At 34.9% G+C, this 18,871-nt stretch overlaps 1 long non-coding RNA gene across 2 annotated transcripts in view; it reads left to right on the top strand.

The window, feature by feature from the left end:
- The window catches only part of LOC145293095 (uncharacterized), a 1,048,662-nt gene that overhangs the window by 339,507 nt on the left and 690,284 nt on the right, over positions 1-18,871 (top strand). The window lies entirely within an intron of this gene.

The raw sequence follows: 18,871 nt of genomic DNA on the forward strand, positions 1-18,871 counted from the left end.
AGTATCAAAATATCTGAAAATGATATCTTAAACTAAACAGAAGAATGTCAAGGTAATTATTGTACTATTTCAGAAAATGTTCAATAAGTATGTCTCAAGTAAATTAATTTTTTATTTTTTCCACCGGTACCCTACGTTGGATTACTCAATAGTAGTCTCTAAGTAACATTTTGTTTGTCTCGCAGTTACTTGCGAGACTAATACTCAATAGTAGTCTCTAAGTAACATTTTGTTTGTCTCGCAGTTACTTGCGAGACTAATATATATATATATATATATATATATATATAACCAAAACAGTTCCGTCCATTGTTTAATATGTAACATTACCCACATTTACACAGGTAGACCGAACACGTTGAAGTACAGCACGTTACAAGGAGCATACGAAAAGTAATAACTCGACCCTTTTTTGTAACAACGACATTTATATCCTCATTCCCCTGCCACGTTTGATTTCTCATTACAGTCTGTGACGTCACCCCCATCTCTAACGTGATCGTCTTCCCTGACCTCTGTCCTCTCGAATTTCGTTTCGAAGTGTTCGAGCGTGATTCCAAAAGTGCTGAAACGTACTGAACGTGGTCCGCGGTCTGTGTATACGCTCTTTTCATAGTCTTTTTCTTCGTACACGGCTTGTTATTTCCCTACGCGCGCCAGCACCCTGTTACAATTAGTCAATGAATAAAGTTAAAATATAAATGAAATGCGTGTAACAATTGTTTTCAAATTCAGACAGCGGGAAGTAGAAATATCCGACATTATATAAAGCAAATCACGCTCATCGTACCAGTAGTGTTTGCTTTATAACTTCAAAATAGACATAGCATATATAATATAAAAAATGATAAACACAGTAATAATGTCGAACACGCGTGGTTTTACTACATAAAACCCATAAATAATACATCGACAGATTTTATACAGATTACAACTATTGATTATTAATATCCAATGCAGACGTTACAAATATGAGGAGTCGGCATATTGACTAAGTAATAAAACAATGTTTCTGTAATTTTTACTTGTTGTAAACAAAGTACATTGGCACTGAACCGTAAGAGGTGAACGTGTTCGGGGTAAGCTTTATGGCGGAAACCTGATTGGGCAGCATGATTTCTGTAAAGATTATTTTTTAATTTTTGCAAGCTGATACAATCGGACAGACAAGGAGCAGAAAGTGAATTAAAAAAGACGGCGATTGGAGGAAAGGAATAGTAAAAGTAGAAAATGTCCGGCATCTTGGTTCCTCTACACTGAGAGCTTGGGTTTTTCGGTATTGGTTCGAATCCGCTCAGCGATTAATATTTTTTTCATTTCTAAGAAAGCTGGGTTCTTTTTGTCTGTATAAAAAAAAAACTGTCATTATATTTTTTAGACGTTTCTAAAAAATAACGAAAACAGATAGAAAAATGAGTAAAGAAAAGAGAGTGACAAATTAATGGGAGATAATTTTTATGAAATAAAAAAAGGAAATGCATTGACAGTCACGTAATCATATCCACCGAGATACAGAATTATTTCTTGTTGAACAGATGACAGGCACGCAAGAATAGTTTTCTTCCTAGAAAAATAAATTCCAACAAAATCGTCTCTTGAAAAAATCGACAGCAAAACTCTATTTCACTCGACCCACGAGCATTCGCGGTATTCAAGTTTGGTTGTCTGTTAAAACTCCAAAATTAATTATTTTTAATATGTTCCCACGGATGCAACGTTGAGAACATAATTCTTTAGATGCGTTTATTCTATCTTCGCGTTTTTAAAAATAATGGTACGTGAAAAAGCGAAGAATGGGCCGACTGACCAAAACCGACGAATGAGAACAGAGTTTCGTGGTTAAGCAAATTATGACATCATATAAGGAATTTGTGCCGAACCCTATTGTTCCTATTTACAATGCCTCCCCACAGGACAGAGTTAGACACCAGGGTCGTTTTTTAATGTGGCGAAAAGGAACCAAAATAAAAACTGTCTCAATCGTGAAGGATTTCTCCTCCACTGACAAAGAACAAGAAATTGAAGTGCAGCATCTGAAGTACAGATACTACACTTTGAGGTATATATTTACTCCCCCACCGAGCAAATTAGGCACAAGGCCGATTTTTAAAGTGAGGAGTGAAGGGGAAATGGGGACCAACTCCCCGGGGAGTAGGGGAGCTGGATAGTGACAATTGGTATGAAGGTTTGCCCCTACATTGACCAAGGTCTTATATGTAGGGTTTCCCCCACATATGGTCTGTGCTTGCAGTATCTGCCGGAACAGATACTACATTTTGAGGTATTTATTTGCTTCCCCACTGAGCAAATTAGGCACAAGGCCGATTTTTAAAGTGAGGAGTGAAGGGGAAATGGGGACCAACTCCCCGGGGAGTAGGGGAGTTGGATATTGACAATTGGTATGAAGGTTTGCCCCTACATTGACCAAGGTCTTATATGTGGGATTGCTCCCACATATGGTCTTTGCTTGCAGTATGTATTTATTTGCTTCCCCACTGAGCAAATTAGGCACAAGGCCGTTTTTTAATGTGGAGAGAGAGGGAGGGGGAAGGGAAAGAGGGACCAGCTCCCAATGGGTGGGAAATTGGAGCTTGATAGTAACTGTTAGTTTGAAGGGTTGCCCCTACATTGACCAAGGTCTTATATGTGGGGTCGCCCCCACATATGGTCTTTGTTTGCAGTATCTGCCGGAACAGATACTACATTTGATCTTGTCCCAAAGGCCAATCGGTGTCGTATAGTTGCAGAAATAGGTGTTAGGCTCCCGCCTTTACATTTAAATCGCTCCGCAGTTTAAAATGACATCTCTCTGCGTGGTGGCAATAGCAGTTAATCACTCCTTTTCCAATTCTTTCACTCTGTGGCTGGAATAATGAAAGCTATTAAAAGAACAACAAATTTCAATATTATTTCTCATATACGAGTATTATTTGCGTCATAGAATAATTTGCAACAAATACAGCTCTATGAACTACATTTTTATGACTCATTCCTATAGAGTAGAAGAAAATATAAAATTAACTAGCTTATCCGCTACAAACTTCCAATGCCGTAACTTTCGGTACACGTCAACATAACTTTTTACTTGACTTCTAATGAAAAATTTAATTTTCTGATTTAGCCTTATATCATGGTGATGAACCATATTTCATGACTGTGCGGACTCTTTCTGAAGCTTTGAATAGAGTTTTGAAAGACGCAAAGTGAGATACAGCTATTCATTATTTTTGTACTTTCTATGAATAGAATGTTTGGTTTATTATCTTCTATTCATGTTATTTCTTCGGTTATTTAAGACCACAACATTGTAAAGCTACAGCACAAGTTTATGAAGGATTTTTCGATTTTTACACACCCGACATCAAATCCTGCTGCAAAACTACTTACTTTCGAAACTTTCTCAGTGATATAATTGCATCTATACAGCTGGCGATAGAATACTGTTTTAAACTTAAGTGTGACCATCGACCTACAGTCGCTGATAGAGATTTATATATGGGTGTTTGATAATGTCTTCCTTGTTGATATTGTTTCTCTAATATTTATTCAGTGGAAGGGGAGAATAGAGACATAAAAGCTTTGCATGGCTTGCTTAATGGAGAATTTTTGATGAGCTCTCTGGGGCCATTTGTTTAGTTGGATCGTTAATTAAAACTACATGGCATAAAAACATCTTTGCCCAAAATAAATGTTATTTATTCAGATGCTCTATTTTAGCGTAAGCATAGAGACAAGATTACTTAGACAATCTTAATCTGATTAATGTTTTAAGAGCGCATTTCAAAGGGCCGTCATTACTTCGTTTCTACAGAGATCCAGTTTAAGCTCCCACAAGAATTCATTGATCATTTTACCTGACCAATTCAAATTTCTCCTACAATTTTTATCCAGTTCGACGTAATCCACTCTCTGCTATTTCTATTACTACATATCCTTTGTTGAGACAAGGTAATCCGTGATATAACATGTGAAAGAATTCATAAATTAAGTAAAGAAATTGTCGCCAGAATGTAGGTCAACAATCTTAAGAGATTAACATGTAAACATCGTGCCAACAGCGTAAAACGTTTATATTTATTATTTATGGTGTTCGGTTCACAATTCATTTCATCTGCTACAAATTTAAAATTATGTAAGAATCTAGTAACATGTTTATTATATAATTATACCTTGGCAAGGACATTATTAGATCTTAATTAGTTTTGAACAATAAAATTAGATATCATTTTTAGGAATACTAATCGAGGTTATTCCTACATGGGATAAGTCAATTTCATTTTAAGAAGTTTGAAGGACCGTATTTCTGTTTACGTCGCTCTGTATTAACCAAGTTGTATAGTCCAACATGCCTTTTATGTTTAGTGTATGTATTTTATTGTGTTTATTAAAATAGCACTTACAAATAATAGCTTACACAATCAGATAAAACAAAACCTGTTTGACTATTCGAAAATATTACTGCATTTAATCATGAATTATCCTGAAAAAAGGTCAGAGAATATACAGGACACAAGAAAGTATCTAAATATCAAAACTGAGTATCATAATAATTCAAAGTAATAAACCCTTATTGAAAAGATTTAAACAAAATTATCTGGAATGTTTTAATTATTCTGTCAACTGTTTTTATCGTGTATGTTATTCTTACAAATTTTCGACTTAGGTAACTTCCGGTTTTCTTTAGCTTTTCAAACTCGGAAATCAGTATGAAATTTGGAACTTAACCCTTTTATTTAATCGACGTGGCTAAATTATTCTTGTTCCGTCAATCATTACGGGTTGCAGTCTGAAATAAACTTTATTTACATACTTAGTATCAGAATAAAAATCAGAATCATAGAAGTTTTGCTGTTGTTTATTTTCATCTTTAATTTGTTATATTTTTTCACTCATCAAGGAATGTACTAATCATTATGCAGCCGTGCCGCCATAATCGAAAATCTCAGTTCTTACTTTTACGCAGATACAAAACTATTCGGACGCCGTTGTTAAATTATAGGAAAAGTTTATTTAAAAAGAAATATGGTCACAAAAACATCAGTAGGACTGGTAACTTATACGTATGACAGAGAGAGAGAGAGAGGGGGAGAGAGAGAGAGAGAGAGAAAGATAGAGAGAGATATAGAGATAGATAAAGAGAGAGAGAAAGACAAGAGGAAAAGAGAAATACAAATAAACTGATACAGAGACCCACGTTGCGCGCTAGGAACAGCACCTTAAAGTTGTCGTTCTTTCAGGAAATGTAACCAATTAAGAGACAAAAAAATATCCTCTCAAAAATCAAATTGCCTCAACTTCCAGCTGTGGTAAAGTCTGACTTGTAATGTGTCACTAATATATTTCCATTGGAACACGATCCTTGTTACTTAACGAGTTCTTAGAGCACTATTTCATTGTTGTCACAACCGTATTCACAATTTACTTTCAAAACATCATGTAACGACATATTAAAGCAACGGAGTAACTTCCCTTAGTTAAATCTCTACAGTAAAGTTTTTTTTACATGGAGGTCACCACTTATCAAGGTCCAGAAGCCACTCAGGGATAAGGGTTATTGTGTGTACAGTAATCAATGTGATAGTATCGTAGTAATAGTTTGTATTGGAGATTTGATAAAGTGTCATTACTTAAGGGGGTGGTTCATCAGGAATTTGTTTGTGTGTGACTTGAAGACATCCAAATTGAAATCGGGAAGGAAACAGGCAAGCGGCAGAAAGTTCCACCGGCGTGCAGGTCTAAGAAAGAAGCTTTGTTCATGGAATCTACGTTTTGATTTAGGCACGGATAAAGAGTGGGGAAAATTATTGACAGGTGTTTCAGCTAGTCGGGTGTTTTTCGTGAAAGATTAGCGAGGGGGGGGGGACAAGAGAATGGAGCTCAGACGCGCACTTGCCATGGGTGTTTGGGTGATTTAAAACTTAATGACTGCCGGTCTGTTGATAACAAAATCTAAATCATTCATTTAATCATATTAGGAATTGAGTTATGTAATCGGCATATTGTCTTTCTTGTGTTTGGTTAAGTTAACTACATCTCATTTTGTTGCAGTTCTTCTTTAGACTTAGGATATCCAATTACCACGGATACGAAATAGTAATTAGGTAAAGTGAGGAACACAGCCGCGTTATTAAATAATTTATTTCTCTCATCTAGGTTCTAATTCTGTTCTTTAAATGTTAAGTAGTGACCGTTAAAAGAACTATTTTCTAGAGTCCAATGTTAAATTTGCTTTGACTAAGATTCACAGGCAACCAGCATTCAAAAAGCTTAAAATGCAATTTGCACACAGGTTTGACTGCCTAACACGCCACTTATAATGCCGCAATAAATCTGGCATCTAACCACAGTAATTCCTTACGTTGGCTTTACAGCTTCTGGGCACTATGATATATAGACACAAATGTCACAACAATTTACGACAAGAGTGCACTATCAAATGGTCTCGCTAAGATATATGAAGATCTGTGAGCGCTCACGTAGAGTAATCTACTGATGCAAGAGAAATAACTCTCGTTGAGTAAAAAAAATTATCTTTTATCAGAAGATAATTTTAGGCGTAAAAACCACCTCAACTTACAGAAATTGTAATTTTCTACAACGTTGAAAATGCGAAGATAGTGGTTTATTCTGAATGATGTTTAGTGTAGAAAACTGCAATTTCTTTTTTTTTTTCATGTAAACAAGTTTATAATATTAGAATTATATTATGCCGAATATTAACAAAATTTTACAACATTCGGAACGCATGTACGATTTTTATAGCTGCTGGTATTGCAGAAGGGTACATTAACCATTTGGTCGGTCTTACTTTTTTACTACTGAATGTGTAATCACCTTCTTCACAACAAAAATCTGACGAAGGCATGCTACAGATTATAGTTCGCTTGGTCATACCAGTAACATACTTTGACCTTTTATAATGAGAATAATTGATGTGCTAGTTCAGATAAAGGTATTTGCTCCTATTTTAGATGTGATTTTCAAGTTAGATTCATTTTTACGGAACATTTTGTTTATTAAACTGTTGGTGAAAGTTAAGTATAGTTTAAAAAAAAAACTCTCCGTAAAGAATAAATTTCTTAATAATAATGTTGTTAGTTCATCATGGCCCGTATTCTATATAAACACCATGATTTATTTTCTAAGATTCTTTATTAAACTGTAATAACTAGGACTATAAAATCAGCATATTCTTTTCATTGTTTTTACTCTCGAGTACATATCCGACATAGTTAGACACAATTAATCAATCAAGGATTACATCACTAACGTATGCTTTCCTTCTTAATAGATCGTGCTAAGGATTGCTAACTCGTAACAATATTTAAATAACTTCGAACCCCTATATGGTTTAATTACATCCTCACTATGCATACAACTGGGGACCACTTATGAATTTCATACTACCATGAAACTTTCTCCTTTAGAGGAAACTTGTTAAATCTGTCTTCTTTTGCCCGTCAATCCATAAATACGTTACTTAAAGTTTTGCGTAGCATTTAATTGCTAACCGCGTTGATTGAGAAACGCAGCTTCCGATACATATATAAACTTTAATACAATGATTAGTATGTTTATCAGTCTATCATGCTTAAGATAGAAATAACATTTCCGTCGGTCTATTACGCTTACGTTTGAAATGGCATTTCGTTTGTCAGCCACACTTCATTTTTAATAGCGTTTTCGTTAGTCTATCCGACGTTTCATAGCTGAAAGTGGCCATTAGATAGCTGAGTTTTGATTAAGATGGGTTTATCGTTAGATAAGCTTATATCTTTCAGTTTGATCGGTCCGTTTATGGGTCCGTCATGCGTAAATTTAAAATATTATTTTTCATAATGAAACGCATTGAGTAATCGATAATTCTTAATACTGAATTTCATTGTCAATATGTCACTTTTAATAATAGTAAACAACCAGAACATCTCATTTGCTTTGAAAGCGCCATGTAATTTCTTTCTGTTTTTTTTTTGTTTTTTTTTTGCTACTAATTCAGAAATTTTCTTTTCTTTCTAAAGAGCCATTCTCCAATACATCGAATACATCAGAAAATTTTTTAATGGATCCCACATCAATGAGAATTCATGCGAATATACCTTATTAGTAGTTCTGGTGCAAGTTACTGAGTGCAGATACGAGCACGCATGCTGAAATGTAAAACATGCATTATAGAAAGAGAAAGATAAAAGTGAGAAAGAGATACAAAAAAAAGAGAGAGAAATTTAAATATATGAGAGCAGAGCTCGAAACTGCGATTTGAAAGATGTAAATTGATTGATGAAAACTAGATCGAACTGCTCAGCGTATATCGAAACCGATTCTACTTAGTTGAAAGGTGACACATAAGCAAGAGTAAAAATAATTTGGTTCGAATCCAGACAAAACGGGCCAATCGATGTATTTCTTATTGATTTATTTTATTTTGTTTCCTAATTACGTATGAATCTAATATATTTTTGGGGTAGCTCTAACTAAGTGCTCGTAAGTATTGTTTTATGTTCATTGCTCTCATGCAGTGCAATGACAATAATGTTTTCTATGAATAATATATAATTTTTGGTTTATGCAATATGAAGAAAAACAACAGAAGTTTCGTTGTAGAGAAATAAAGTTCGAAGTTCGACTATATGTAAATTAGAGAACGTGTGTAATCTTATAGATTTTATTGTTAGTTATCTATTCATTGTTATAAATAGATTCATTAATTTTCAGTATGCAGTCTGTTTGATCTTGCTCTACAAATGTCTGAAGAGACAAATGCGATTATATCTAAGTAAAAGGCGAAATAAAACTGTTCACCTCAATAAGTTGGTTATGAATGCTTGCACTCACATTGAATTCTAAATAAAACACTGTCTTATATTTACTTGCATTAAGAAACTACAAGCAGATAATAATTAGGAATTACTTTTCAATCACCCTGTAGTTTTCTGTTTTAAATTAGTGACAATATATATTTAATTGTTCTAAGTATATGAATAGCCCAGATACATAAATACACATAGGCATACAGTAGAGTCCCCGGGATATGGTGACCCAAGGATACGGTTCTTTCAGGTTATGATGTGGAATGCAATGTTTTTCTAGGCCCTGTTTACGGTATTTTTCTCGCCTCATGGTGTTATTCGTAAGGTTATTTGATTATATACATATGTATCATATACTGTACTGTATTCGTTACTAATTTTTAATTTTAATGCCGTATCCCGGGTTTCTACTGTATAACGTTAAGATATATATATATATATATATATATATATATATATATATATATATATATATATATATATATATATATATATATTGTAATTTATAAAATATATATGGCGATTAAGCTACACTGAATATTCGGCGTTTCATCCACTCTAGGACTCCTCAGGCTTATGCGCGTAAGCCTGAGGAGTCCCAGAGTGGATGAAACGCCGAATATTCAGTATAGCTTAATCGCCATATATATTTTATAAATTACTAACTAGCTCTACCTACGTATTGAGCACTTTTGAAGTAAATACTTAAAGTTCACGCATAAATATATAATTTCGTATATTAATTTTTTGTGAGTAAATTAAGTAGTTATATATATATATATATATAAAGAGAGGGAAAGAATGAGTGAAATCAACGATGGTGGGCGTGCATATCATAAAAATGAATACAACTACACTTCAGATTTCTTCGAAGTTCAGTTATCATGCCCCGATTTCTTTTTTTTTCTTTTTAAAGTAGTTCTTATTCTTGTGATGAGTTAGGGCGGAAAGTATTCAAGAATTGATACAGTCATATGATTGTTTCTGAGCTAAATAGATGCCCTTAAGTATTGAACGTTTTAACATGCAGCAAGAAATAAATGGTAAGATGATCTACATTGAAAAATATGGAATATAGACTTTAGTCATTTTTTGTATATGATCTGTAGTTATATGTATACATAGATCGTACTTCATAAATAAACATATTGGTATAAATAAAGGGTAAAATATAATTGAATAAGCATTTTTCGCCATAAATGTATATATATATATATATATATGTGTGTGTGTGTGTGTGTGTGTGTGTGTGTGTGTGTGCGTGCGTGTGTGTTCGCGCGTGTGCATACACACAAATATATATGTATATATATATATATATATATATATATATATATAATTATATACAAGATGTTCTTATAAAGATAAATAAAGGTATTATTAGGAATTCTCAAATGTACATTCTAGGCAACTTCATGGATAAATGTGTGCACATTGTTTTTTTAACAATTTACTATTTAAAGAACATTTCTGACAAACTCATTGTCCCAAACTTAAAACAAGACGAAATAAAAAAATGAATAAATACAGAAAAGAATTTTGAAATTTATTATGTAATAAATTTTTAACGGGACGTCATGAGCGTCAATAATATGTATTTGTGGGATCTACACATGCACTGTTAAACTTATTAGCGAGTGATGGAATACGTATTTTAGGCAACACACTAAGTAACATTAGCAACTTATTATTTATTTATTTATTTAATTTTACAATTTATGGCTATGTACCAGTCAAACAACACCCGCACCTCAAAATAAAGAAAAACAAAATATATGCAAGATATATTGCTAGTTTTCTTCCAGTATATATATACACTTGTGCCCGATATTATTCATACCCCTCGGATCTTTGAGATTTCTATAAGATTATTGCTCAAACCAGAAGGTAGACAATATTAAAGGGATTTCAAACAATAAATCAAGCATAAGCATTTAATTTAAACTCAACAAATAAATAAATTATGCAAGTTTGAAACATTATACAAAGAAAAACAATACTGGCACTAGTTCAAAATTATTCATACCTCTCTTACTAATAGTCAATAGCATGCCTTTTATTCTTAATAACTGCCTGTAACCGTTTTGGATATTTATCAACAAGGTTTTTACAAGCATCAACACTGATTTTTGACCATTCTTCAATGCAGTAGTTCTCCAAATCCCTCAAATTTCTAGGTTTCCGCTTTTTAACCTCAGTTTTCAATATGTGCCAGAGGTTTTCGATAGGGTTCAGGTCGGGACTCTGGCTAGGCCATTCCAAAACATTAATTTGATTATCCTCGAACCATTTCTTGACTATTTTGGCAGTATGTTTTGGATCATTATCCTGTTGAAGGACCCAGTTTGGTCCTAAATGGAGCTTCTCCGCATCATGTCTAATGTTTTTCTGGAGTATCTCCAAATATTGCTCCTTCTTCATGGTTCCATCTATCTTGACCAAACTACCTGGACCACTAGCCGAAAAGGAGCCCCAAAACATTAGGCTACCACCACCATGTTTCACCGTGGGTATGGTGTTCTTTGGGTTGTAAGCTTCTCCTTTCTTCCTCCAAACGTAAAAAGCATCCATATGGCCAAACAATTCAATTTTTGTTTCGTGAGTCCACAAAATACTTGAGAAAACGGACTCTGGAGAATTCACATGGTTCCTAGTAAACTTTAGACGTGCTGCAAGGTGTTTTCCGGTGTGCAATAGAGTCCTTCTTGGTCTTCTCCCTTTCAGACCGTTTTCATGCAGAGTCCTTTGCAATGTTTGCCTTGATATTTTTATGCCAGAAGACTCCAGATTTTCTAAAATGTCCTTAGTAGTGGTGGTTGGATTTGCATTAACACTTCTTACAATATTCCTGGTGGCTCTAGCAGACAGTTTCCTTTTCCTTCCTCTACCAATCAAGTTGTTTGTTGTGTGGTGGCTCTGGAATTTTTTGATGATGCTCTGTACTGTTGCTGTAGGGACCTCAAATTTCTTGGAAATTGACTTTTAACCTAAACCATCCTTATGTGAATTCGCAATTTTAGTCCTAAGATCATTACTAAGCTCTTTTTTCTTCCCCATTCTAATAATTTTTATTCTTTTATTGGTTTTCAGTTGATATCATTTTAATTTCTGAAAAATGCAAAAAACGAAATGAAATTAATCAAAGGTTGTATAAAAGCATTCAAAATAAGAATCAAACAGGAAACAAACAGTCAGAAACTCGATTAATACTGAAAAAATAAGGGGGTATGATTATTTTTGAACATTGCAGATTTTATAAATAGCTGTATATTTCTTTTATTACAAGTATCCCGAGATTTTAAAATGACGAAAATGATCAGAAGAGGTTTATTAAGAATATGTATCAATATGGACGTAAACAATAAATTCTAACAAAGTTACACCTAATAAACTCAATTTTCAAGGGGGGGTATGAATAATATCGGGCACAACTGTATATATATATATATATATATATATATAGAGAGAGAGAGAGAGAGAGAGAGAGCGATGTGTGTGTGTGTGTGTGTGTGTGTGTGTGTGTGTGTGTGTGTGTGTGCTTTCATCTTTTGAGTTCGGACATTTTGAATATGTTTCAAAAGATTTATTTTGTCTTTTCTTATTTTTCTTGCCATCTTTTGTGTTTCATCTCGACGACAACTTATGACGTTTGAAATGTCAATATCCACCTAAAGTCAATATGTAATCTGCACTTGAGAAGAGGCAGAAATATCACGAGTGCTGTCAAAATGGATGACATGAAAAAGTAACAATCCATAATAAAAACTGACTTCGAAGAAATACTTCACTTTTCTATTAGTCGACGGAACTAATGTAAAGCCGAATAAGAATTATGTAAACAAGTCGATACTTCATCATTTATTCATTCATTAGTTATTTTCCTCTTTCTTTACATATTTTTACATTTCATTTCTTTTATAATTATTCATCTATTCATTGTCTTCTTATTTTTGTAAGTTTCTTCCACTTCTGGGGGCAAAGATTCTTTTTACTTCTTTATATATCCATGATTTTGTGTGTGATATTAATTTGTTTCTTTTTTAAAACTCCTTCATTCATATATTTATTCTTTGTTGGGTTTGTGCTTTGTTATCTATTTTCTTTGTTCTTGTATATTTTTTTTTGAAAAATAATTCATTCTTCTCTTTCTTTCTTTTACTTTTGTTGGTTTATTTATCTTTGTTTGGCATAGTATCAATTTGTCCCGCTTTCATTCCGTTTATTATTATTTTGGATTCATCATTCGTTTTTCTCTTTTTTTAGTTATTTTACATGTTACTTTTCTTTTATTTATTTCTCTCCTTTATTGTTTCGGCTCTTTTTAAATTTGTTTATTATTATTATTTTCTTGCCTCCTCACGAGAACAGAGTTAGACACAAAATCGGTGTTTAATGCGGGGAAAATCCAGCTCCACACAAAGGTCCTGAATTGACATATAGGCTTCAGCCTCTGTCCCATCGACGAAATGTTGCATCTCTCTGCCTGTTCTACAAATACTTACATGGTGAATGCTCTGACGAACTGCAAGCATATGTACTTCCTCGACATGACTACCCCCGGCAAACCCGACAAGCAACTAAGTCCCACCCCTTTTCAGTAGACATCCCTAGGTGTAAGAAAGCCTTTTACTCCAATAGTTTCTTCCCCAGAACTGCAATACTTTGGAACTCCCTTCCGAGATTCTGCTTTCCCAACTGTACTGATATGCAGAAGTTCAAGTGTAATGTGAACAAACATCTTGCTACTAATCTCCCTTCATAATGCCCCTGCAACTTATGTCCCCAATAGTCGCCCCCTACTTCAAAGTGGCACTGTGCCTTGTTTGGGGTGAAAATTGATTTAAAAAAAACGTCGTCTGTTGGCACTGCATGTAAAGCGTGTTGTAATAAAACTCTTTGTTCAAACTCTTGACTAAACAGAATGGATCCTTCTTCAGTTATAAATACTCAGATTTCGGGATTCTGGTGGATGGAAAAGAAATATACGTGAACATTTTCATGAGGATTCACACTTTGTTGTAAGAATGAGTGTAAATGGATCTTTTGATGTAAGAATATGTTATAAAATGGCTATCATTGTTTTGCAAACAGTTAAATGTAGAATCAACACCAACATATATTATTTGCATATTTAACTGGCCAAGATTTAGTGAATAGCAAGGTTAACACTTCATTGAAGAATATTAAATGAATAGAAGACCGTTACAAAGTCGTAGATGAGATTCAAATGTAACAGAGCGCGTATGAGCGCGTGTGAAAATATTAGCATCAGTCAGTCGAAGGAACGAAGGCTAGCAAAGGTATTAGCAACACTATACAAATTAGTAAATGTGCGTGGGTTTGCGTCTCAAGAAAAAGAAACAAAGATGAACATGTAAAGTCGAAGGCGAAAGATGGCTGACCATGGCCAGTGCGTGGTCGGGAGGAATACACTCACCGAGTGAGATGGACGTGTGGACATGTTATGGCGGCGAGTTACATTCAAGCTGGTGTCCAGACGGTGGGGTTTTGTTAATCTCATAGAAGACGAAATGAAAAGTAAAAACAATCAAGATCATTGTTTGGAAATTAACGATAATATATGCCTTTTTCAAAAACGGATTTATTTTTTGTGTTTGTTTCTTTCTTTGCAATAGTACCCACCTTACACAAACATGAACGTATTGTTGCACCTTCATGAGAAATTATCCCAGTTTAGTGTACCAATGATTTTACAAGTGAAAAAAAGGAAGAAGAAAAAATGATGTCATTTGGTAGTTATTAGAATAAATATGTTTTAATTATTTTTATAACAACTCTTATATACGGATTTTCAATTATCAGTACAATCTCCATCAGCAAAAATGTAATTTTTACAGAAACAAATATTAGAGGAAAAACCAGATGGCAGATACATGTAATAGGATACATCCATTGAAATAATAACGCGCGTTAAAAAGATTATGTAAACAAGTGCGTTACATAACGAGAACCGTGTTTGTTTGGAAAATTTTTTTAAATGTTAGGAGTGTAGAAGGAGAAAGTCGTGAAACTACTTAGTTTCCGTGCGGAGATTTTCTGTCTGTTTCGTTGCCGATACTACAAACAAAAAATCTGTCTCTATACAGTTGACCACAATATGAGACTGCGCACACTATGTGTCTGAATGTAGTGAGACAATATACCTATCCATGTGTATTTCTGCCTTTCTCCACAACGCCTATTAAAGTGAACCAGTTTTTTTATATTGTTACTCTTTCAAATAAACGTAGTTTTTTTTTAAATAAAAAAAAACATCGGTTTCTAAGTACTTGCGATTCCTTGGTTATGTAAAATAATATAATAATGAAATAAAACTTTTCCATGTAAATTTAACAATATTGAATGTGCACTTTTTGAAAAGTAATAAACTACTGAGAAAACTTGATGTTTGGAACTTGGAGAATTATATATATATATATATATATATATATATATATATATATATATATATTGTTGATGATCGGCATTTTAACCACATTATATATATATATATATATATATATATATATATATATATATATATATATATATATATATATATATATATATATATATATATTGTTGATAATCGGCATTTTAACCACATTGTCTTTCACAAAGCAGGCCTCAGACGGAAAAATATATATAAAAAATAAATTGTACAAATCAAGAGAAGGGTTTTTTTTTACATAGGCGTCACCACTTATCAAGGCCGATCGGCCACTAAAGGATAAGGGTTAAAGAGTGTAGAGTAGTCAAAAGGACAATATAGTAATGAATAATAATGGAAGTTCGGTAAATTTGTTAACTTAAGTGGAACGGCTCATCAGAAACTAGTTCACGTTGGACTTGAAGACAACCATATTATAGACAGCTGGAAAGCAGGAAAACGGAAGACAATTCCACAGGTGTGCAGTTCTAAGAAAGAAGCTTTGATCATGGAATCTATGTTTAGGTTTAGGCACAGATAAAGAGTGGGGAAAATTATTGATAATGTTTTCAGCTAGTCTAGTGTTTCTTGTGAAAGTTTGGCGAGGGGGGACCATAGATTGAACCTCAGTCGAACACTTTCCACGAAAATAAAGATAAAGCAGAGACAAACTCGCAACATCTCTTCTGTGAGATAGAGGTTGTAGCGAAAAGAAAAGGACATCTCCCACCAGGCCACGAAATCTATTTTGAACCCTATCAAGGCAGGACAAGTCTTTTCTAGCAGCTCCTGCCCATATGTGGCAACAGTATTCCATCCTTGGACGTATCTGGCTCTTATATAGATAGAGAATTGCATCAGCAGTGAGATATCTACTGGATCGATAGAAGGTTCCGACCATTTTTCCAGCGTGTAAAGTATTATCTGCTTCTTATTTATCCTTCCTCATCTAGAGTCTTGTTTCTGTCTCAACTCGAAAATCAGTGTTCTAACTCTCCTAGGACACTTGCTAGTTATGCATACCGAGTTTTGCGTGGGTCCATTGAATTTATTATAACATACAGTCGGTCAAAATATGAAAACACAAATATCTACATTAAATAAATCAACTTTGATTTATTTAATGTAGATAATCAGTGCAGTACATTTTCTTCGAGACTCATTCCACGATAGATCTACATGAAAACAATTGAAAACGAAAATAGCAAGAGTTCAATGTACGACAACATACATTCTCATTTATATTTATGAGTAGTATATTTTAAAGAAGTCTTCTCCTACAGACAATTGATTATTCACCTGCTACGTTTTTTTGCTTTTGTTTTTGTTCGCATTATGCTTTTAGGTCGCTATAAAGTTGATGAATCATCAAGTGCCACGTGTTCACTCTACAAAGAGTGAACACGTGTAATTTCTTCCAGGTTAACAATGTTTCACATTACTTGTATAATTGAGTGTATGGCTAAATCAAATCTTTTTTTGGAGTACATATATTAGATTAATTGCTCTTTCTGTTTCTGGTAATATAGGTTCTTTATATTGTTCTAAACACTTTCCGCATACGTATTCTCTAATTCTACAAATCTACTACTAGAGCGTGTATAGAGTATTGTTGCCAAATTTGTGCTGGTGAATTCGCGATGCCTCGATTCAGTCTTGAAAGACAAAGAATACTCCCTGTATGGGGCAGTTGCGCATGTAATTGTGAGGCAAGTGTCGCGCAATCTCTAACCACTACTCCCCTGAATCGGTACTGTTTGAGTCCAGTGGCAAGGAAAAATCCAGGACGACTGAAAACAATGCCGAGATAAGCGGATAGTACATACAGCACCGGGAAGCCCCAAATAGTCACCCATTTAGTACTGACCAGGTTCAACGTTGCTTAACTTTGGTGATCTAGCGGGAACCGGTGTGTAAACGTGATTATGCCGTACTGGTGAATTACGGTCTAATTTAATAATACTTGATAATTTGCAGAAACGTATCTTTTTTTTTATTACATTTTCACCCCAAACAAGGCAAATTGCCACTATCAGGGGCAACAACTACTGGGGTACTATGTAGGGATTTTGGCAGCAAGATGTCGGTTCACGTTACACTTGAACTTCTGCACGTCGGTACTGTTGGGGAAGGAGGAACCTGGAATGGAATTCCAGAATCTAGCGGTTCTGGGGAAGAAACTATTGGAGTAAAAAGATCTTTTACATCTAGGGATCTCTGCAGTGTGGGGGTGGGATTTAGCAGCCTGTCGGGTTTGTCGAGGGTGCTCACGTTGTGGGGGCACAAGTGATTGCAGTTCGTCAGAGCATTCACCACTAAAATACTTGTAGAACAGGCAGAAGGATGCAACATTTCGTCGATGGGACAGAGGCTGAAGCTTAGATGCCAGTTCAGGGCCTATCAGGTTTGCGACTCTCTTTTGAACCTTGTCAAGGAGCGAGAGACTAGTAGCAGATGCATCAGCCCAGATGTGGCAGCAATACTCCATACATGGGCGAATGGTGGCTTTATAGAGGTACAGGATACTTTCGGGTGTTAGTAGTTTTCTAGCACGGTAGAGAGAGCCCACCTTTCTTGCAGCGGCCCTGGCAATGCCTTCAATTTAATTGTTCCAACTCATGTTTCCTGTGAACGTTAGGCCAAGGAGTTTGAAAGATGGACTCTCAGATAAAGAGTCGTTGGCCATTGCTATAGGTGGTAGAGAGGGTTTCTTGTAATTATTGAATGAAACTAGTTTAGTCTTGGCAGCATTGAACGCGACCAACCACTTTTGTCCCCATTCCACCACAGATTGGAGGTCTTTCTCTAGTGTTTCTGCCATTTCTTTAGAAATGTGTCCATTCGTCTTCCTGTCGTGCCTGCCATAGAGTGTAGTGTCATCAGCATATATACCCATCTCAGAGGCAATTTTGTCGGGGAGGTCATTTATGAATATCAGGAACAATAGAGGTCCAAGGATAGATCCCTTGGGCACCCCCGCATTTATATCATATTGTTTCGATGTACGACCGTCGAGGACAACCTGGATTTTTCTCTTATCTAAGAAGGATTTAATCATGTTAAGTATTCTACCAGTGATACCGTATGATCTAATCTTCCTGAGGAGACCCTCATGCCATAGCCTGTCAAAAGCCTTAGATATATCTAGAGCTACCGCTCTGCCCTCCCCCGCTTTGTCCAGTGAATGGTATATACGTTCAGAGATCACAGTTAGGATGTCTGCTGTGGAACGGGCTTGTCTAAATCCATATTGTTTGTCAGTCAGAAGTTTAGCATCTGTAAGATGATGGACTAGAGCATGGTTAATTAAGGTCTCAAATATTTTGGCAAAAAGTGGGAGGAGGCTAATGGGGCGAGAATTTGATGGGTCAGTCCTTTCGCCAGAATTCTTGAATACTGGTACAACAGAAGCAGTTTTCCAACAGCGAGGAAAGCAAGCTTCATTAAGGCATTTGTTGTAGAGTTTGGAGAGAACTGGAGCTACTTCGGCTGAGCACTTTTTTAATAGCACAGCTGTGATAAGATCAGGTCCACATGCTTTTGAGGTGTCAAGGTTTTTTATGATAGCATGCACCTGAGAAGGGGTGGTTTTCAGATCGTCTAGCATGGCGTTTGTCCGCATAGGAAAGTCAGG

The sequence above is a fragment of the Euprymna scolopes genome, chromosome 2, assembly GCF_053919585.1.
Source record: "Euprymna scolopes isolate OS-2025 chromosome 2, ASM5391958v1, whole genome shotgun sequence".
Lineage (NCBI taxonomy): Eukaryota > Metazoa > Mollusca > Cephalopoda > Sepiida > Sepiolidae > Euprymna > Euprymna scolopes.